This window comes from Strix aluco, chromosome 4, assembly GCF_031877795.1.
Source record: "Strix aluco isolate bStrAlu1 chromosome 4, bStrAlu1.hap1, whole genome shotgun sequence".
Taxonomy (NCBI): Eukaryota; Metazoa; Chordata; class Aves; order Strigiformes; family Strigidae; genus Strix; species Strix aluco.
Window position 1 is genome coordinate 87,583,942 of NC_133934.1, and position 22,404 is coordinate 87,606,345.

Here is a 22,404-nt window from a genome sequence, read left to right on the forward strand (position 1 = left end):
CGCAGGAGCGGCTGAAGGACAGCACCTTCAGACTGTAGCAACGCGACTGAGGTACCACCAGCCAGTCTGAGCTCACTGAGTTCTGCAACCAGAGGGCATTTTTCTTCACACCTAGGTAGGAGCCGGTGCAGGGGGTGCTTAGGAAGCTGCGGTCCTGGTCCTGGTTCCCGGCAGGACCAGGACTCCAGCAATGGCCCGCAACTGCCACTGATGCAAGGCAGCAGAGAGCAGGACTCTCCAGGCAAAGCCGCTCTGCTCCTGGGTCCTCTGCTCCAGCCCCTGCAGCTCCTGCCGCAGCCGAGTCATCTCCTGGCTCAGCTGCTGCATGTGCTAAGTCTCCCTTGTGAAGGTAATGGGAACCTGAGCTTGCAGGTCACGAGAGGGGATGGGGAATGAGCAGCATCATCTCCGTCTCCAGCACGCTGTTGCGCCACTCCCAAAAGAGACAGGCAATAATTAAAATAAATTTTATTATAAATACATTCGAATGGCACTCCAGCAGTTATTCATACACAGCAGATCCAAATGTCTGCGAGAGGAAAAACGAAAACTCTTACTGCACAACCAATTAGATGAACGCCCAGGATTTAACGACAACCCAGAACGCTTAATCGCTCACTGAAAAAGGGAGGGCTCTCAACCTCAAGGAGTTCCCTTGGGCGGCGTCCTGACCCAAAGGGAGAGTCCTCGATAGCAGCATGCTGCTCCGGGGGGGACTAGCTCAACCTGGCCCTCCAAGGGACTCCATTTGTACCCAAGATGAATCTGATCTCTGGTCAATACCAGCTCCCATTGGCTGAGGGCCCCAAGTAACATAAAGACCTGAGAATAAGGGCACAAAAAAGCAATCAGCAGCCACTCTGTCTCAAGAGCCAGGAGGCCCCGTCTTCGTCAGGGTGGGTGCACCTGCCACGGATGGGGAATGAGTCTCACGCTCGTACGGGAGCCAGAGCAGCCAGAGCCCCTCTCTGCAGTCGTGGCACTTGTCCCCTGTGCAAAGGGCTCCCCACTTAGACAGCGTGATGCCCACCTCACTGGGGTCGGCCAAGGGCAATGCTGACAGAGTCCAAGGGCTTGGACTGTGTACAGCTCCCAAGGAAGACACTTAAGGCTCCCTACCGCACACAGGCAATGCGCACAGCTGTGGAGGGTGACCAGTTATTCCGATTGCCCCAACACAGGAGCACAGACGGGCCGGGGAGCCTTAGTTCCAGAATCAGTGAAACCAGAGCCCACCGCATCAGCTCTGCTGCAAAATGTTGCCTGACCCCGCGGCAGCTGAGCAGTCAGCTCCCTATGCTTGCATTCCCTGACAGCGGGATGCACAGTCCCTCACAGACGCAGTGTTTGTTCAGACATGCCATTTATTGAAACTCTGCAATAAAAGGTAAAGCTCCCAGAGGCAATGGACGCTCTTGAAGAGGTGGGGGCGGTTGCTGTCCAGGTGGTAACAGAAGTCTCTGTCACAAGCTTCTTTGCAACGGCCTCTTCAGCTGCATCGGGTCAGATGCCCCAGAGTAGCTTCTGTGTGGAGGAGAGGTGAGGCAGTAATTCCCAGCGCCAACTGAGCAATGTCTTCTCCGTGACCTGCGTGCTCAGTTCTGCTGGAGCTCTCCTCTTCGCCGCTGCTCTCCAACCCAGCGGTTCCTTTTCCTGAGCCACCAGCAGCAGAGGCCGAGGAACAGGACCAGGAGTCCAGCAGTGGCCCAGAACTGCCACTGCGGCAAGGCAGCAAAGAGCAGGGCTCGCCAGGCAAAGCCGCTCTGGCTCCTCTGCTCCAGCTCCTGCAGCAGCTGAGTCATCGCCTGGCTCAGCTGCCCCACACGCTCCCGAACGTGGTCACGCGTGGCCTCGTCCAGCTCGTCCTCGATCAAAGGCATGTGCTGGATGAGGACTTGCAGCAACGAGATGAAGAATTGTGTGGCAGCCATGGCCTGCAGGAGGAAGGAGAGAAGGGGTTCGGTCCTGCCGGGAGGCAGGGAGACGGTGGCGGGGGGAGCGGGGACAGCAGCCGCAGGGAGCTGGGGGCAGGTAGGAGAGGGGGCGAGGCAGCAAGGCCTGCGCGCAGTCCTGGCGGTGTCGTCACCAGGCCCTGCCAAAGGCGCTTCTGCAAGCAGCTGGGCCCTGGCTGCAGGGTGAGAACCCACCCCCCCGGGGGCTGCGTTTCTACCCCGGCCCTCGCCCAGCCCAGCCTCCCTCCCGCCGCGTGTGCACTCACTGTTGGCCCAGGACGCACTGGGGCAGCGCTGCCGGCTGATGCCTCTTATAACCATCACCCATTGTGATGTCACAGTGGCCAGAGCGCATCACAGCCACGCCCGCCGCACAGCCCCGGAACTTCAGCCCCAGCCCGGCTCAGCGACTCGCCACTTGCCCGGGCGGCCAAAGACCTGACACCCACAAAGTACAGACCCACCCCGCAGACGGTGCTCCCGGGGATTCCTTTACAAAGCCCTTAGCAAGCCTATGGTCAGGTGACGTGACCCGTGCATGCTTCGCTCCTTGAGATCCCATGCCGTGACATGGAATCGGCTCCCTTGGTGCTGGCCTCTGAGCTGGTGGTTGTGGGTGTGCTCTTGGTGCCTTCATGACACTGATGGGTGTGGGCGGTGCATATCCTGGGGCTGGGATGGGGCCTGTCCATGGCAGGTTCTCTGTTCCTGCTGTGCCGCTGCGAGAGGACGTTGCTTCCAAAGAGACATTTCCCAAGGCTGGTGCAGCTGGAGGTTTCCCGGTGGGCAACTCCCACTGCCGACAGAGCACCGACTTGTCCGTGTCCAGCATGTTCCGTTCTGCGGTACCGACTCCCCGGGGAGTGTCTGGGATGGGCAGATTCTCCACCCGGACCCCAGTGAACACACAGAGGGAGGCACATCAGCGGTGCCTCTCGCTTGGTCCCTGCCCAGCCGCAGCTGCCAGGGAGTTTCTCGCCCCATGTGAAATCGCCACCACGGCCAGCAACCGCGCGAAGGGAAAGCAGTGCGAAGATCATCTTTGATGGGAAGCGACTCATTTGTTTGGCAGAGAAGTGCTGTAATGAAAAAGCACAATAATACAGGTGGTGGCAAGGAAAGGAAGTTGCTACAAGTATACTTGAAATTGCTAATGTACCCCTGTACCTGTAAAGTAGGACTTCTACTTTTAACGTGAACCATCTCTTGTGTTTTACTAGCTTTGATTTTTTTCCTGTGTTTTGCTGCAATGTATGTGATTTCATTTATACTACCCTCTGTAGTCATTACCCACTTGTAAGATGTTTGGAAACCTGTAACTCCTGGCCTAGTGGAGATAAGACAGATCTTGGACAGGCTGAAAAGTTCCCTGAGTACATCCCTAATAGCAGGAATTTAAAAAGCAAGTGTCTAAGAAGACGCCAGTGTCAAGATAAGCGACTGGAAGCCGGTCTAAACTAACCCCCTTGGAACAAACAGGAGCTGAAGGACGGAGGAGGTAACCCTGTGACCATATACGGACACGAGAAACCTAAAGTTCAACTAACGGACAGTGTGAGGAAGACTCTGTGGACCACTAAGGAGGGGAGAAGACCCTCACTCTATTTTTACTACGCATGCTCAGACTACGTCAATGAATTCTGAGAACCCCTTAGCATAAGACTGCCTTTTCTAAGAAATCTGATGAGCATGTATGCTTTTTGTGTCTATTAGTCAGAGTGCTTTGTTAATAGGTGCGGCACTCGTGGTGGAACGATGGCCAGCGCTGCCCAGCACTGCGAATAAGAATACCTGCGTAACAGTTAAACTGAATTCTGGCTGTTGAGTGAAGTTCTTTGTTTCACAGTCACCTCTTGCCTCCAAGGTTAAAAGGGGGTGCAGTCCCAGTGAGTCTCCATACTCATTGTGGATGGTCACTCCTAGATGTTTAGACAATCAAACCTTAAAAAAACCAACTATACAATGTCTTACAATGAAGATTGAAGGAAGCTGATTGACCATTCTAACAAGGAAGATTGAAACATATCCAATTAACCAATTAATGCTTAATAGAGCAACAATTGCCTCTTGCCATTTTCTTTATTTGTTGATCTAAAGTGGCATGAACACAACAGCACCAAGTTCAATCACATTCCTCTGAATGCTGCCAGTTTCACAAGATTCATTTGCCACCACGTTGTCGCCCAAGTCTTGATTGTCCAGATGGATCCCCATTGCCAAGCAGGATGCCAAAGTCATCTGTTCCTCCCAGATCCTAACAAAAAAACGGAACTAGGCCTTGGATCAGAACCCGGGCGTCAAGTTAAAAATTAGTAATTCTCCATGGGGCACTAATAGGGTGAGTTTTTCCACCTTTCCCTAAGGCTTCCCAAGCACGTCGACAATGCCCGTTAGCCTGAGGATAGCACGGGGTGTGCAAACCCCCTGTATTCCTTGTGTGCCCACTCCTGGACCACCCCGGCAGTAAAGTGGCTCCTGCTACCTGATTAAATGGATTTGGGTGTTTCCTTCTCTATCTGCCACGTGTGGCAAGAATGATCTAATTGCACACAGCACTTCCTCGCAGTTTCTCACTGCGCGACTCCCACCGGAGGGCGGCTTCCAGAGATCTTAACCCCTTCTCCGGGCCTGGTGTTAGTGAGCTTTTGAGCCAGTGCATAGCAAGCAGTTGTCGGCAAGTGCCGATATCCCTGGAGAAGACCTTGTGCAAGTGTAAATTGCACGCCCTCCCACGTGGGAGCAAGGCCATCTCTCTTTGCTTCCTACAAAGGAACCACAAAGAGCCCGTCCCAGACCTGGTGGGCGCGCTCCTGCAGGGCTGCGCCCAGCCCAGCCGCGCCAGGCCCCGCAGCTGACAAAGGGCGTGGATGGGCATTCAGCCGCCCATAATCCACCTTCCGCTAATTGCCACCTTCCGTTTGGTTTGCGGACTGGCCACACCGGAGAATTTGAAGGGGAATGTGCACGATTTATAATCTTCTTACAATATCATTAATGACCTCTTTGGCAGCAGTTGGCAATGGATATTGAGAGACACAGGCAACTTCTATCCCCCTAACTCCAAAACTCCACACTCTGCCATCTGGTCAACACCATTGTTGGCCTGCCAAAACATCAAACCCTACTATTTTTCCTTTGTGCGCGAGTTCTCCCCTCCAGCAACTGCACCAACTTCGAGCTATTACCAGCAGATTGCCCATGTGATATTGCCCGGCGTACCCCCAGTGCCCACGCCTTCCGCCAAAGAGGATTCCTTCCTGAATCATAAAATCGACCTGAATTATCCCGGGGCGGTTTAAACTCCCTACGAGGAGGCTGCTCGGGGCGGAGTTTCGAACTGACTGGCCGAACCCTCCGGCTTCCGTCCCCACCGCCCTCAGGCTCAGCCCAGCCCATCTCCCGCCCAGCAGCAGCCGGATCCTGGAACGCTTCTGCCCGCGTTAACAGGCGCACGCGAGGGCCGGGGGGGGGTTCGCTGGTTGCATTCAATAGCTCTTTGCACCCTTCCTCTGAGGGACTGGACACGTATCTTGAAGGCACCCGGGAGCCCTCTAATAAGAGCTCTAGGGGGGCTGGGATCCACCGGCACGGCAAGCGGTATCCCATACCCGCCCCCTCACCCATCGCCTGAATGCCAGCCGCCTTTTGTAGTCCCTCCGCCAGCTCCGACAGTCCCTTCACCTTGATGGTAACAGGTTCCCCCCTCTCCTTAGGGTCCACCCCCCAGCCCAGTAAGCCACTCGAGATGGTATCGACGGGTTACGGGCTGGTCCTTCACTCAAAAACACGCCGGGACCCCAGAAACCTCCCGCCTCGTCATCACTCAACAGAATTCCATCCTCCCCATTCAAGAAACCCTCCACAAATACTCGGCTTCAGTTTCACCCGGCTTACACGAAAACTTCACCTGAAGGTCAGTAAGCTGGGGTCCTGCCCAGGGGGTTGTACGGACGCTGGTTCGGGGCTTCCCACCTTGAGGACCCCTATGCCTTTCTCTTTTAATGACAGGTCGCACATTTCTTTCCTGCAATTCCTCTCTTTCCTCCGAGCTACTTTCATCAGACTCTCCCCAAATATCTCCATCCCACTCTCGGGATCAGCCCACTGTCCTACTGCCAGAGGGGAAAACAGGCCGCAGGAGCGGCTGAAGGACAGCACCTTCAGACTGTAGCAACGCGACTGAGGTACCACCAGCCAGTCTGAGCTCACTGAGTTCTGCAACCAGAGGGCATTTTTCTTCACACCTAGGTAGGAGCCGGTGCAGGGGGTGCTTAGGAAGCTGCGGTCCTGGTCCTGGTTCCCGGCAGGACCAGGACTCCAGCAATGGCCCGCAACTGCCACTGATGCAAGGCAGCAGAGAGCAGGACTCTCCAGGCAAAGCCGCTCTGCTCCTGGGTCCTCTGCTCCAGCCCCTGCAGCTCCTGCCGCAGCCGAGTCATCTCCTGGCTCAGCTGCTGCATGTGCTAAGTCTCCCTTGTGAAGGTAATGGGAACCTGAGCTTGCAGGTCACGAGAGGGGATGGGGAATGAGCAGCATCATCTCCGTCTCCAGCACGCTGTTGCGCCACTCCCAAAAGAGACAGGCAATAATTAAAATAAATTTTATTATAAATACATTCGAATGGCACTCCAGCAGTTATTCATACACAGCAGATCCAAATGTCTGCGAGAGGAAAAACGAAAACTCTTACTGCACAACCAATTAGATGAACGCCCAGGATTTAACGACAACCCAGAACGCTTAATCGCTCACTGAAAAAGGGAGGGCTCTCAACCTCAAGGAGTTCCCTTGGGCGGCGTCCTGACCCAAAGGGAGAGTCCTCGATAGCAGCGTGCTGCTCCGGGGGGGACTAGCTCAACCTGGCCCTCCAAGGGACTCCATTTGTACCCAAGATGAATCTGATCTCTGGTCAATACCAGCTCCCATTGGCTGAGGGCCCCAAGTAACATAAAGACCTGAGAATAAGGGCACAAAAAAGCAATCAGCAGCCACTCTGTCTCAAGAGCCAGGAGGCCCCGTCTTCGTCAGGGTGGGTGCACCTGCCACGGATGGGGAATGAGTCTCACGCTCGTACGGGAGCCAGAGCAGCCAGAGCCCCTCTCTGCAGTCGTGGCACTTGTCCCCTGTGCAAAGGGCTCCCCACTTAGACAGCGTGATGCCCACCTCACTGGGGTCGGCCAAGGGCAATGCTGACAGAGTCCAAGGGCTTGGACTGTGTACAGCTCCCAAGGAAGACACTTAAGGCTCCCTACCGCACACAGGCAATGCGCACAGCTGTGGAGGGTGACCAGTTATTCCGATTGCCCCAACACAGGAGCACAGACGGGCCGGGGAGCCTTAGTTCCAGAATCAGTGAAACCAGAGCCCACCGCATCAGCTCTGCTGCAAAATGTTGCCTGACCCCGCGGCAGCTGAGCAGTCAGCTCCCTATGCTTGCATTCCCTGACAGCGGGATGCACAGTCCCTCACAGACGCAGTGTTTGTTCAGACATGCCATTTATTGAAACTCTGCAATAAAAGGTAAAGCTCCCAGAGGCAATGGACGCTCTTGAAGAGGTGGGGGCGGTTGCTGTCCAGGTGGTAACAGAAGTCTCTGTCACAAGCCTCCTTGCAACGGCCTCTTCAGCTGCATCGGGTCAGATGCCCCAGAGTAGCTTCTGTGTGGAGGAGAGGTGAGGCAGTAATTCCCAGCGCCAACTGAGCAATGTCTTCTCCGTGACCTGCGTGCTCAGTTCTGCTGGAGCTCTCCTCTTCGCCGCTGCTCTCCAACCCAGCGGTTCCTTTTCCTGAGCCACCAGCAGCAGAGGCCGAGGAACAGGACCAGGAGTCCAGCAGTGGCCCAGAACTGCCACTGCGGCAAGGCAGCAAAGAGCAGGGCTCGCCAGGCAAAGCCGCTCTGGCTCCTCTGCTCCAGCTCCTGCAGCAGCTGAGTCATCGCCTGGCTCAGCTGCCCCATACGCTCCCGAACGTGGTCACGCGTGGCCTCGTCCAGCTCGTCCTCGATCAAAGGCATGTGCTGGATGAGGACTTGCAGCAACGAGATGAAGAATTGTGTGGCAGCCATGGCCTGCAGGAGGAAGGAGAGAAGGGGTTCGGTCCTGCCGGGAGGCAGGGAGACGGTGGCGGGGGGAGCGGGGACAGCAGCCGCAGGGAGCTGGGGGCAGGTAGGAGAGGGGGCGAGGCAGCAAGGCCTGCGCGCAGTCCTGGCGGTGTCGTCACCAGGCCCTGCCAAAGGCGCTTCTGCAAGCAGCTGGGCCCTGGCTGCAGGGTGAGAACCCACCCCCCCGGGGGCTGCGTTTCTACCCCGGCCCTCGCCCAGCCCAGCCTCCCTCCCGCCGCGTGTGCACTCACTGTTGGCCCAGGACGCACTGGGGCAGCGCTGCCGGCTGATGCCTCTTATAACCATCACCCATTGTGATGTCACAGTGGCCAGAGCGCATCACAGCCACGCCCGCCGCACAGCCCCGGAACTTCAGCCCCCGCCCGGCTCAGCGACTCGCCACTTGCCCGGGCAGCCAAAGACCTGACACCCACAAAGTACAGACCCACCCCGCAGACGGTGCTCCCGGGGATTCCTTTACAAAGCCCTTAGCAAGCCTATGGTCAGGTGACGTGACCCGTGCATGCTTCGCTCCTTGAGATCCCATGCCGTGACATGGAATCGGCTCCCTTGGTGCTGGCCTCTGAGCTGGTGGTTGTGGGTGTGCTCTTGGTGCCTTCATGACACTGATGGGTGTGGGCGGTGCATATCCTGGGGCTGGGATGGGGCCTGTCCATGGCAGGTTCTCTGTTCCTGCTGTGCCGCTGCCAGAGGACGTTGCTTCCAAAGAGACATTTCCCAAGGCTGGTGCAGCTGGAGGTTTCCCGGTGGGCAACTCCCACTGCCGACAGAGCACCGACTTGTCCGTGTCCAGCATGTTCCGTTCTGCGGTACCGACTCCCCGGGGAGTGTCTGGGATGGGCAGATTCTCCACCCGGACCCCAGTGAACACACAGAGGGAGGCACATCAGCGGTGCCTCTCGCTTGGTCCCTGCCCAGCCGCAGCTGCCAGGGAGTTTCTCGCCCCATGTGAAATCGCCACCACGGCCAGCAACCGCGCGAAGGGAAAGCAGTGCGAAGATCATCTTTGATGGGAAGCGACTCATTTGTTTGGCAGAGAAGTGCTGTAATGAAAAAGCACAATAATACAGGTGGTGGCAAGGAAAGGAAGTTGCTACAAGTATACTTGAAATTGCTAATGTACCCCTGTACCTGTAAAGTAGGACTTCTACTTTTAACGTGAACCATCTCTTGTGTTTTACTAGCTTTGATTTTTTTCCTGTGTTTTGCTGCAATGTATGTGATTTCATTTATACTACCCTCTGTAGTCATTACCCACTTGTAAGATGTTTGGAAACCTGTAACTCCTGGCCTAGTGGAGATAAGACAGAACTTGGACAGGCTGAAAAGTTCCCTGAGTACATCCCTAATAGCAGGAATTTAAAAAGCAAGTGTCTAAGAAGACGCCAGTGTCAAGATAAGCGACTGGAAGCCGGTCTAAACTAACCCCCTTGGAACAAACAGGAGCTGAAGGACGGAGGAGGTAACCCTGTGACCATATACGGACACGAGAAACCTAAAGTTCAACTAACGGACAGTGTGAGGAAGACTCTGTGGACCACTAAGGAGGGGAGAAGACCCTCACTCTATTTTTACTACGCATGCTCAGACTACGTCAATGAATTCTGAGAACCCCTTAGCATAAGACTGCCTTTTCTAAGAAATCTGATGAGCATGTATGCTTTTTGTGTCTATTAGTCAGAGTGCTTTGTTAATAGGTGCGGCACTCGTGGTGGAACGATGGCCAGCGCTGCCCAGCACTGCGAATAAGAATACCTGCGTAACAGTTAAACTGAATTCTGGCTGTTGAGTGAAGTTCTTTGTTTCACAGTGACCTCTTGCCTCCAAGGTTAAAAGGGGGTGCAGTCCCAGTGAGTCTCCATACTCATTGTGGATGGTCACTCCTAGATGTTTAGACAATCAAACCTTAAAAAAACCAACTATACACTGTCTTACAATGAAGATTGAAGGAAGCTGATTGACCATTCTAACAAGGAAGATTGAAACATATCCAATTAACCAATTAATGCTTAATAGAGCAACAATTGCCTCTTGCCATTTTCTTTATTTGTTGATCTAAAGTGGCATGAACACAACAGCACCAAGTTCAATCACATTCCTCTGAATGCTGCCAGTTTCACAAGATTCATTTGCCACCACGTTGTCGCCCAAGTCTTGATTGTCCAGATGGATCCCCATTGCCAAGCAGGATGCCAAAGTCATCTGTTCCTCCCAGATCCTAACAAAAAAACGGAACTAGGCCTTGGATCAGAACCCGGGCGTCAAGTTAAAAATTAGTAATTCTCCATGGGGCACTAATAGGGTGAGTTTTTCCACCTTTCCCTAAGGCTTCCCAAGCACGTCGACAATGCCCGTTAGCCTGAGGATAGCACGGGGTGTGCAAACCCCCTGTATTCCTTGTGTGCCCACTCCTGGACCACCCCGGCAGTAAAGTGGCTCCTGCTACCTGATTAAATGGATTTGGGTGTTTCCTTCTCTATCTGCCACGTGTGGCAAGAATGATCTAATTGCACACAGCACTTCCTCGCAGTTTCTCACTGCGCGACTCCCACCGGAGGGCGGCTTCCAGAGATCTTAACCCCTTCTCCGGGCCTGGTGTTAGTGAGCTTTTGAGCCAGTGCATAGCAAGCAGTTGTCGGCAAGTGCCGATATCCCTGGAGAAGACCTTGTGCAAGTGTAAATTGCACGCCCTCCCACGTGGGAGCAAGGCCATCTCTCTTTGCTTCCTACAAAGGAACCACAAAGAGCCCGTCCCAGACCTGGCGGGCGCGCTCCTGCAGGGCTGCGCCCAGCCCAGCCGCGCCAGGCCCCGCAGCTGACAAAGGGCGTGGATGGGCATTCAGCCGCCCATAATCCACCTTCCGCTAATTGCCACCTTCCGTTTGGTTTGCGGACTGGCCACACCGGAGAATTTGAAGGGGAATGTGCACGATTTATAATCTTCTTACAATATCATTAATGACCTCTTTGGCAGCAGTTGGCAATGGATATTGAGAGACACAGGCAACTTCTATCCCCCTAACTCCAAAACTCCACACTCTGCCATCTGGTCAACACCATTGTTGGCCTGCCAAAACATCAAACCCTACTATTTTTCCTTTGTGCGCGAGTTCTCCCCTCCAGCAACTGCACCAACTTCGAGCTATTACCAGCAGATTGCCCATGTGATATTGCCCGGCGTACCCCCAGTGCCCACGCCTTCCGCCAAAGAGGATTCCTTCCTGAATCATAAAATCGACCTGAATTATCCCGGGGCGGTTTAAACTCCCTACGAGGAGGCTGCTCGGGGCGGAGTTTCGAACTGACTGGCCGAACCCTCCGGCTTCCGTCCCCACCGCCCTCAGGCTCAGCCCAGCCCATCTCCCGCCCAGCAGCAGCCGGATCCTGGAACGCTTCTGCCCGCGTTAACAGGCGCACGCGAGGGCCGGGGGGGGGTTCGCTGGTTGCATTCAATAGCTCTTTGCACCCTTCCTCTGAGGGACTGGACACGTATCTTGAAGGCACCCGGGAGCCCTCTAATAAGAGCTCTAGGGGGGCTGGGATCCACCGGCACGGCAAGCGGTATCCCGTACCCGCCCCCTCACCCATCGCCTGAATGCCAGCCGCCTTTTGTAGTCCCTCCGCCAGCTCCGACAGTCCCTTCACCTTGATGGTAACAGGTTCCCCCCTCTCCTTAGGGTCCACCCCCCAGCCCAGTAAGCCACTCGAGATGGTATCGACGGGTTACGGGCTGGTCCTTCACTCAAAAACACGCCAGGACCCCAGAAACCTCCCGCCTCGTCATCACTCAACAGAATTCCATCCTCCCCATTCAAGAAACCCTCCACAAATACTCGGCTTCAGTTTCACCCGGCTTACACGAAAACTTCACCTGAAGGTCAGTAAGCTGGGGTCCTGCCCAGGGGGTTGTACGGACGCTGGTTCGGGGCTTCCCACCTTGAGGACCCCTATGCCTTTCTCTTTTAATGACAGGTCGCACATTTCTTTCCTGCAATTCCTCTCTTTCCTCCGAGCTACTTTCATCAGACTCTCCCCAAATATCTCCATCCCACTCTCGGGATCAGCCCACTGTCCTACTGCCAGAGGGGAAAACAGGCCGCAGGAGCGGCTGAAGGACAGCACCTTCAGACTGTAGCAACGCGACTGAGGTACCACCAGCCAGTCTGAGCTCACTGAGTTCTGCAACCAGAGGGCATTTTTCTTCACACCTAGGTAGGAGCCGGTGCAGGGGGTGCTTAGGAAGCTGCGGTCCTGGTCCTGGTTCCTGGCAGGACCAGGACTCCAGCAATGGCCCGCAACTGCCACTGATGCAAGGCAGCAGAGAGCAGGACTCTCCAGGCAAAGCCGCTCTGCTCCTGGGTCCTCTGCTCCAGCCCCTGCAGCTCCTGCCGCAGCCGAGTCATCTCCTGGCTCAGCTGCTGCATGTGCTAAGTCTCCCTTGTGAAGGTAATGGGAACCTGAGCTTGCAGGTCACGAGAGGGGATGGGGAATGAGCAGCATCATCTCCGTCTCCAGCACGCTGTTGCGCCACTCCCAAAAGAGACAGGCAATAATTAAAATAAATTTTATTATAAATACATTCGAATGGCACTCCAGCAGTTATTCATACACAGCAGATCCAAATGTCTGCGAGAGGAAAAACGAAAACTCTTACTGCACAACCAATTAGATGAACGCCCAGGATTTAACGACAACCCAGAACGCTTAATCGCTCACTGAAAAAGGGAGGGCTCTCAACCTCAAGGAGTTCCCTTGGGCGGCGTCCTGACCCAAAGGGAGAGTCCTCGATAGCAGCGTGCTGCTCCGGGGGGGACTAGCTCAACCTGGCCCTCCAAGGGACTCCATTTGTACCCAAGATGAATCTGATCTCTGGTCAATACCAGCTCCCATTGGCTGAGGGCCCCAAGTAACATAAAGACCTGAGAATAAGGGCACAAAAAAGCAATCAGCAGCCACTCTGTCTCAAGAGCCAGGAGGCCCCGTCTTCGTCAGGGTGGGTGCACCTGCCACGGATGGGGAATGAGTCTCACGCTCGTACGGGAGCCAGAGCAGCCAGAGCCCCTCTCTGCAGTCGTGGCACTTGTCCCCTGTGCAAAGGGCTCCCCACTTAGACAGCGTGATGCCCACCTCACTGGGGTCGGCCAAGGGCAATGCTGACAGAGTCCAAGGGCTTGGACTGTGTACAGCTCCCAAGGAAGACACTTAAGGCTCCCTACCGCACACAGGCAATGCGCACAGCTGTGGAGGGTGACCAGTTATTCCGATTGCCCCAACACAGGAGCACAGACGGGCCGGGGAGCCTTAGTTCCAGAATCAGTGAAACCAGAGCCCACCGCATCAGCTCTGCTGCAAAATGTTGCCTGACCCCGCGGCAGCTGAGCAGTCAGCTCCCTATGCTTGCATTCCCTGACAGCGGGATGCACAGTCCCTCACAGACGCAGTGTTTGTTCAGACATGCCATTTATTGAAACTCTGCAATAAAAGGTAAAGCTCCCAGAGGCAATGGACGCTCTTGAAGAGGTGGGGGCGGTTGCTGTCCAGGTGGTAACAGAAGTCTCTGTCACAAGCCTCCTTGCAACGGCCTCTTCAGCTGCATCGGGTCAGATGCCCCAGAGTAGCTTCTGTGTGGAGGAGAGGTGAGGCAGTAATTCCCAGCGCCAACTGAGCAATGTCTTCTCCGTGACCTGCGTGCTCAGTTCTGCTGGAGCTCTCCTCTTCGCCGCTGCTCTCCAACCCAGCGGTTCCTTTTCCTGAGCCACCAGCAGCAGAGGCCGAGGAACAGGACCAGGAGTCCAGCAGTGGCCCAGAACTGCCACTGCGGCAAGGCAGCAAAGAGCAGGGCTCGCCAGGCAAAGCCGCTCTGGCTCCTCTGCTCCAGCTCCTGCAGCAGCTGAGTCATCGCCTGGCTCAGCTGCCCCACACGCTCCCGAACGTGGTCACGCGTGGCCTCGTCCAGCTCGTCCTCGATCAAAGGCATGTGCTGGATGAGGACTTGCAGCAACGAGATGAAGAATTGTGTGGCAGCCATGGCCTGCAGGAGGAAGGAGAGAAGGGGTTCGGTCCTGCCGGGAGGCAGGGAGACGGTGGCGGGGGGAGCGGGGACAGCAGCCTCAGGGAGCTGGGGGCAGGTAGGAGAGGGGGCGAGGCAGCAAGGCCTGCGCGCAGTCCTGGCGGTGTCGTCACCAGGCCCTGCCAAAGGCGCTTCTGCAAGCAGCTGGGCCCTGGCTGCAGGGTGAGAACCCACCCCCCCGGGGGCTGCGTTTCTACCCCGGCCCTCGCCCAGCCCAGCCTCCCTCCCGCCGCGTGTGCACTCACTGTTGGCCCAGGACGCACTGGGGCAGCGCTGCCGGCTGATGCCTCTTATAACCATCACCCATTGTGATGTCACAGTGGCCAGAGCGCATCACAGCCACGCCCGCCGCACAGCCCCGGAACTTCAGCCCCCGCCCGGCTCAGCGACTCGCCACTTGCCCGGGCAGCCAAAGACCTGACACCCACAAAGTACAGACCCACCCCGCAGACGGTGCTCCCGGGGATTCCTTTACAAAGCCCTTAGCAAGCCTATGGTCAGGTGACGTGACCCGTGCATGCTTCGCTCCTTGAGATCCCATGCCGTGACATGGAATCGGCTCCCTTGGTGCTGGCCTCTGAGCTGGTGGTTGTGGGTGTGCTCTTGGTGCCTTCATGACACTGATGGGTGTGGGCGGTGCATATCCTGGGGCTGGGATGGGGCCTGTCCATGGCAGGTTCTCTGTTCCTGCTGTGCCGCTGCGAGAGGACGTTGCTTCCAAAGAGACATTTCCCAAGGCTGGTGCAGCTGGAGGTTTCCCGGTGGGCAACTCCCACTGCCGACAGAGCACCGACTTGTCCGTGTCCAGCATGTTCCGTTCTGCGGTACCGACTCCCCGGGGAGTGTCTGGGATGGGCAGATTCTCCACCCGGACCCCAGTGAACACACAGAGGGAGGCACATCAGCGGTGCCTCTCGCTTGGTCCCTGCCCAGCCGCAGCTGCCAGGGAGTTTCTCGCCCCATGTGAAATCGCCACCACGGCCAGCAACCGCGCGAAGGGAAAGCAGTGCGAAGATCATCTTTGATGGGAAGCGACTCATTTGTTTGGCAGAGAAGTGCTGTAATGAAAAAGCACAATAATACAGGTGGTGGCAAGGAAAGGAAGTTGCTACAAGTATACTTGAAATTGCTAATGTACCCCTGTACCTGTAAAGTAGGACTTCTACTTTTAACGTGAACCATCTCTTGTGTTTTACTAGCTTTGATTTTTTTCCTGTGTTTTGCTGCAATGTATGTGATTTCATTTATACTACCCTCTGTAGTCATTACCCACTTGTAAGATGTTTGGAAACCTGTAACTCCTGGCCTAGTGGAGATAAGACAGAACTTGGACAGGCTGAAAAGTTCCCTGAGTACATCCCTAATAGCAGGAATTTAAAAAGCAAGTGTCTAAGAAGACGCCAGTGTCAAGATAAGCGACTGGAAGCCGGTCTAAACTAACCCCCTTGGAACAAACAGGAGCTGAAGGACGGAGGAGGTAACCCTGTGACCATATACGGACACGAGAAACCTAAAGTTCAACTAACGGACAGTGTGAGGAAGACTCTGTGGACCACTAAGGAGGGGAGAAGACCCTCACTCTATTTTTACTACGCATGCTCAGACTACGTCAATGAATTCTGAGAACCCCTTAGCATAAGACTGCCTTTTCTAAGAAATCTGATGAGCATGTATGCTTTTTGTGTCTATTAGTCAGAGTGCTTTGTTAATAGGTGCGGCACTCGTGGTGGAACGATGGCCAGCGCTGCCCAGCACTGCGAATAAGAATACCTGCGTAACAGTTAAACTGAATTCTGGCTGTTGAGTGAAGTTCTTTGTTTCACAGTGACCTCTTGCCTCCAAGGTTAAAAGGGGGTGCAGTCCCAGTGAGTCTCCATACTCATTGTGGATGGTCACTCCTAGATGTTTAGACAATCAAACCTTAAAAAAACCAACTATACACTGTCTTACAATGAAGATTGAAGGAAGCTGATTGACCATTCTAACAAGGAAGATTGAAACATATCCAATTAACCAATTAATGCTTAATAGAGCAACAATTGCCTCTTGCCATTTTCTTTATTTGTTGATCTAAAGTGGCATGAACACAACAGCACCAAGTTCAATCACATTCCTCTGAATGCTGCCAGTTTCACAAGATTCATTTGCCACCACGTTGTCGCCCAAGTCTTGATTGTCCAGATGGATCCCCATTGCCAAGCAGGATGCCAAAGTCATCTGTTCCTCCCAGATCCTAACAAAAAAACGGAACTAGGCCTTGGATCAGAACCCGGGCGTCAAGTTAAAAATTAGTAATTCTCCATGGGGCACTAATAGGGTGAGTTTTTCCACCTTTCCCTAAGGCTTCCCAAGCACGTCGACAATGCCCGTTAGCCTGAGGATAGCACGGGGTGTGCAAACCCCCTGTATTCCTTGTGTGCCCACTCCTGGACCACCCCGGCAGTAAAGTGGCTCCTGCTACCTGATTAAATGGATTTGGGTGTTTCCTTCTCTATCTGCCACGTGTGGCAAGAATGATCTAATTGCACACAGCACTTCCTCGCAGTTTCTCACTGCGCGACTCCCACCGGAGGGCGGCTTCCAGAGATCTTAACCCCTTCTCCGGGCCTGGTGTTAGTGAGCTTTTGAGCCAGTGCATAGCAAGCAGTTGTCGGCAAGTGCCGATATCCCTGGAGAAGACCTTGTGCAAGTGTAAATTGCACGCCCTCCCACGTGGGAGCAAGGCCATCTCTCTTTGCTTCCTACAAAGGAACCACAAAGAGCCCGTCCCAGACCTGGCGGGCGCGCTCCTGCAGGGCTGCGCCCAGCCCAGCCGCGCCAGGCCCCGCAGCTGACAAAGGGCGTGGATGGGCATTCAGCCGCCCATAATCCACCTTCCGCTAATTGCCACCTTCCGTTTGGTTTGCGGACTGGCCACACCGGAGAATTTGAAGGGGAATGTGCACGATTTATAATCTTCTTACAATATCATTAATGACCTCTTTGGCAGCAGTTGGCAATGGATATTGAGAGACACAGGCAACTTCTATCCCCCTAACTCCAAAACTCCACACTCTGCCATCTGGTCAACACCATTGTTGGCCTGCCAAAACATCAAACCCTACTATTTTTCCTTTGTGCGCGAGTTCTCCCCTCCAGCAACTGCACCAACTTCGAGCTATTACCAGCAGATTGCCCATGTGATATTGCCCGGCGTACCCCCAGTGCCCACGCCTTCCGCCAAAGAGGATTCCTTCCTGAATCATAAAATCGACCTGAATTATCCCGGGGCGGTTTAAACTCCCTACGAGGAGGCTGCTCGGGGCGGAGTTTCGAACTGACTGGCCGAACCCTCCGGCTTCCGTCCCCACCGCCCTCAGGCTCAGCCCAGCCCATCTCCCGCCCAGCAGCAGCCGGATCCTGGAACGCTTCTGCCCGCGTTAACAGGCGCACGCGAGGGCCGGGGGGGGGTTCGCTGGTTGCATTCAATAGCTCTTTGCACCCTTCCTCTGAGGGACTGGACACGTATCTTGAAGGCACCCGGGAGCCCTCTAATAAGAGCTCTAGGGGGGCTGGGATCCACCGGCACGGCAAGCGGTATCCCGTACCCGCCCCCTCACCCATCGCCTGAATGCCAGCCGCCTTTTGTAGTCCCTCCGCCAGCTCCGACAGTCCCTTCACCTTGATGGTAACAGGTTCCCCCCTCTCCTTAGGGTCCACCCCCCAGCCCAGTAAGCCACTCGAGATGGTATCGACGGGTTACGGGCTGGTCCTTCACTCAAAAACACGCCGGGACCCCAGAAACCTCCCGCCTCGTCATCACTCAACAGAATTCCATCCTCCCCATTCAAGAAACCCTCCACAAATACTCGGCTTCAGTTTCACCCGGCTTACACGAAAACTTCACCTGAAGGTCAGTAAGCTGGGGTCCTGCCCAGGGGGTTGTACGGACGCTGGTTCGGGGCTTCCCACCTTGAGGACCCCTATGCCTTTCTCTTTTAATGACAGGTCGCACATTTCTTTCCTGCAATTCCTCTCTTTCCTCCGAGCTACTTTCATCAGACTCTCCCCAAATATCTCCATCCCACTCTCGGGATCAGCCCACTGTCCTACTGCCAGAGGGGAAAACAGGCCGCAGGAGCGGCTGAAGGACAGCACCTTCAGACTGTAGCAACGCGACTGAGGTACCACCAGCCAGTCTGAGCTCACTGAGTTCTGCAACCAGAGGGCATTTTTCTTCACACCTAGGTAGGAGCCGGTGCAGGGGGTGCTTAGGAAGCTGCGGTCCTGGTCCTGGTTCCCGGCAGGACCAGGACTCCAGCAATGGCCCGCAACTGCCACTGATGCAAGGCAGCAGAGAGCAGGACTCTCCAGGCAAAGCCGCTCTGCTCCTGGGTCCTCTGCTCCAGCCCCTGCAGCTCCTGCCGCAGCCGAGTCATCTCCTGGCTCAGCTGCTGCATGTGCTAAGTCTCCCTTGTGAAGGTAATGGGAACCTGAGCTTGCAGGTCACGAGAGGGGATGGGGAATGAGCAGCATCATCTCCGTCTCCAGCACGCTGTTGCGCCACTCCCAAAAGAGACAGGCAATAATTAAAATAAATTTTATTATAAATACATTCGAATGGCACTCCAGCAGTTATTCATACACAGCAGATCCAAATGTCTGCGAGAGGAAAAACGAAAACTCTTACTGCACAACCAATTAGATGAACGCCCAGGATTTAACGACAACCCAGAACGCTTAATCGCTCACTGAAAAAGGGAGGGCTCTCAACCTCAAGGAGTTCCCTTGGGCGGCGTCCTGACCCAAAGGGAGAGTCCTCGATAGCAGCGTGCTGCTCCGGGGGGGACTAGCTCAACCTGGCCCTCCAAGGGACTCCATTTGTACCCAAGATGAATCTGATCTCTGGTCAATACCAGCTCCCATTGGCTGAGGGCCCCAAGTAACATAAAGACCTGAGAATAAGGGCACAAAAAAGCAATCAGCAGCCACTCTGTCTCAAGAGCCAGGAGGCCCCGTCTTCGTCAGGGTGGGTGCACCTGCCACGGATGGGGAATGAGTCTCACGCTCGTACGGGAGCCAGAGCAGCCAGAGCCCCTCTCTGCAGTCGTGGCACTTGTCCCCTGTGCAAAGGGCTCCCCACTTAGACAGCGTGATGCCCACCTCACTGGGGTCGGCCAAGGGCAATGCTGACAGAGTCCAAGGGCTTGGACTGTGTACAGCTCCCAAGGAAGACACTTAAGGCTCCCTACCGCACACAGGCAATGCGCACAGCTGTGGAGGGTGACCAGTTATTCCGATTGCCCCAACACAGGAGCACAGACGGGCCGGGGAGCCTTAGTTCCAGAATCAGTGAAACCAGAGCCCACCGCATCAGCTCTGCTGCAAAATGTTGCCTGACCCCGCGGCAGCTGAGCAGTCAGCTCCCTATGCTTGCATTCCCTGACAGCGGGATGCACAGTCCCTCACAGACGCAGTGTTTGTTCAGACATGCCATTTATTGAAACTCTGCAATAAAAGGTAATGCTCCCAGAGGCAATGGACGCTCTTGAAGAGGTGGGGGCGGTTGCTGTCCAGGTGGTAACAGAAGTCTCTGTCACAAGCTTCTTTGCAACGGCCTCTTCAGCTGCATCGGGTCAGATGCCCCAGAGTGGCTTCTGTGTGGAGGAGAGGTGAGGCAGTAATTCCCAGCGCCAACTGAGCAATGTCTTCTCCGTGACCTGCGTGCTCAGTTCTGCTGGAGCTCTCCTCTTCGCCGCTGCTCTCCAACCCAGCGGTTCCTTTTCCTGAGCCACCAGCAGCAGAGGCCGAGGAACAGGACCAGGAGTCCAGCAGTGGCCCAGAACTGCCACTGCGGCAAGGCAGCAAAGAGCAGGGCTCGCCAGGCAAAGCCGCTCTGGCTCCTCTGCTCCAGCTCCTGCAGCAGCTGAGTCATCGCCTGGCTCAGCTGCCCCACACGCTCCCGAACGTGGTCACGCGTGGCCTCGTCCAGCTCGTCCTCGATCAAAGGCATGTGCTGGATGAGGACTTGCAGCAACGAGATGAAGAATTGTGTGGCAGCCATGGCCTGCAGGAGGAAGGAGAGAAGGGGTTCGGTCCTGCCGGGAGGCAGGGAGACGGTGGCGGGGGGAGCGGGGACAGCAGCCTCAGGGAGCTGGGGGCAGGTAGGAGAGGGGGCGAGGCAGCAAGGCCTGCGCGCAGTCCTGGCGGTGTCGTCACCAGGCCCTGCCAAAGGCGCTTCTGCAAGCAGCTGGGCCCTGGCTGCAGGGTGAGAACCCACCCCCCCGGGGGCTGCGTTTCTACCCCGGCCCTCGCCCAGCCCAGCCTCCCTCCCGCCGCGTGTGCACTCACTGTTGGCCCAGGACGCACTGGGGCAGCGCTGCCGGCTGATGCCTCTTATAACCATCACCCATTGTGATGTCACAGTGGCCAGAGCGCATCACAGCCACGCCCGCCGCACAGCCCCGGAACTTCAGCCCCCGCCCGGCTCAGCGACTCGCCACTTGCCCGGGCAGCCAAAGACCTGACACCCACAAAGTACAGACCCACCCCGCAGACGGTGCTCCCGGGGATTCCTTTACAAAGCCCTTAGCAAGCCTATGGTCAGGTGACGTGACCCGTGCATGCTTCGCTCCTTGAGATCCCATGCCGTGACATGGAATCGGCTCCCTTGGTGCTGGCCTCTGAGCTGGTGGTTGTGGGTGTGCTCTTGGTGCCTTCATGACACTGATGGGTGTGGGCGGTGCATATCCTGGGGCTGGGATGGGGCCTGTCCATGGCAGGTTCTCTGTTCCTGCTGTGCCGCTGCGAGAGGACGTTGCTTCCAAAGAGACATTTCCCAAGGCTGGTGCAGCTGGAGGTTTCCCGGTGGGCAACTCCCACTGCCGACAGAGCACCGACTTGTCCGTGTCCAGCATGTTCCGTTCTGCGGTACCGACTCCCCGGGGAGTGTCTGGGATGGGCAGATTCTCCACCCGGACCCCAGTGAACACACAGAGGGAGGCACATCAGCGGTGCCTCTCGCTTGGTCCCTGCCCAGCCGCAGCTGCCAGGGAGTTTCTCGCCCCATGTGAAATCGCCACCACGGCCAGCAACCGCGCGAAGGGAAAGCAGTGCGAAGATCATCTTTGATGGGAAGCGACTCATTTGTTTGGCAGAGAAGTGCTGTAATGAAAAAGCACAATAATACAGGTGGTGGCAAGGAAAGGAAGTTGCTACAAGTATACTTGAAATTGCTAATGTACCCCTGTACCTGTAAAGTAGGACTTCTACTTTTAACGTGAACCATCTCTTGTGTTTTACTAGCTTTGATTTTTTTCCTGTGTTTTGCTGCAATGTATGTGATTTCATTTATACTACCCTCTGTAGTCATTACCCACTTGTAAGATGTTTGGAAACCTGTAACTCCTGGCCTAGTGGAGATAAGACAGAACTTGGACAGGCTGAAAAGTTCCCTGAGTACATCCCTAATAGCAGGAATTTAAAAAGCAAGTGTCTAAGAAGACGCCAGTGTCAAGATAAGCGACTGGAAGCCGGTCTAAACTAACCCCCTTGGAACAAACAGGAGCTGAAGGACGGAGGAGGTAACCCTGTGACCATATACGGACACGAGAAACCTAAAGTTCAACTAACGGACAGTGTGAGGAAGACTCTGTGGACCACTAAGGAGGGGAGAAGACCCTCACTCTATTTTTACTACGCATGCTCAGACTACGTCAATGAATTCTGAGAACCCCTTAGCATAAGACTGCCTTTTCTAAGAAATCTGATGAGCATGTATGCTTTTTGTGTCTATTAGTCAGAGTGCTTTGTTAATAGGTGCGGCACTCGTGGTGGAACGATGGCCAGCGCTGCCCAGCACTGCGAATAAGAATACCTGCGTAACAGTTAAACTGAATTCTGGCTGTTGAGTGAAGTTCTTTGTTTCACAGTGACCTCTTGCCTCCAAGGTTAAAAGGGGGTGCAGTCCCAGTGAGTCTCCATACTCATTGTGGATGGTCACTCCTAGATGTTTAGACAATCAAACCTTAAAAAAACCAACTATACACTGTCTTACAATGAAGATTGAAGGAAGCTGATTGACCATTCTAACAAGGAAGATTGAAACATATCCAATTAACCAATTAATGCTTAATAGAGCAACAATTGCCTCTTGCCATTTTCTTTATTTGTTGATCTAAAGTGGCATGAACACAACAGCACCAAGTTCAATCACATTCCTCTGAATGCTGCCAGTTTCACAAGATTCATTTGCCACCACGTTGTCGCCCAAGTCTTGATTG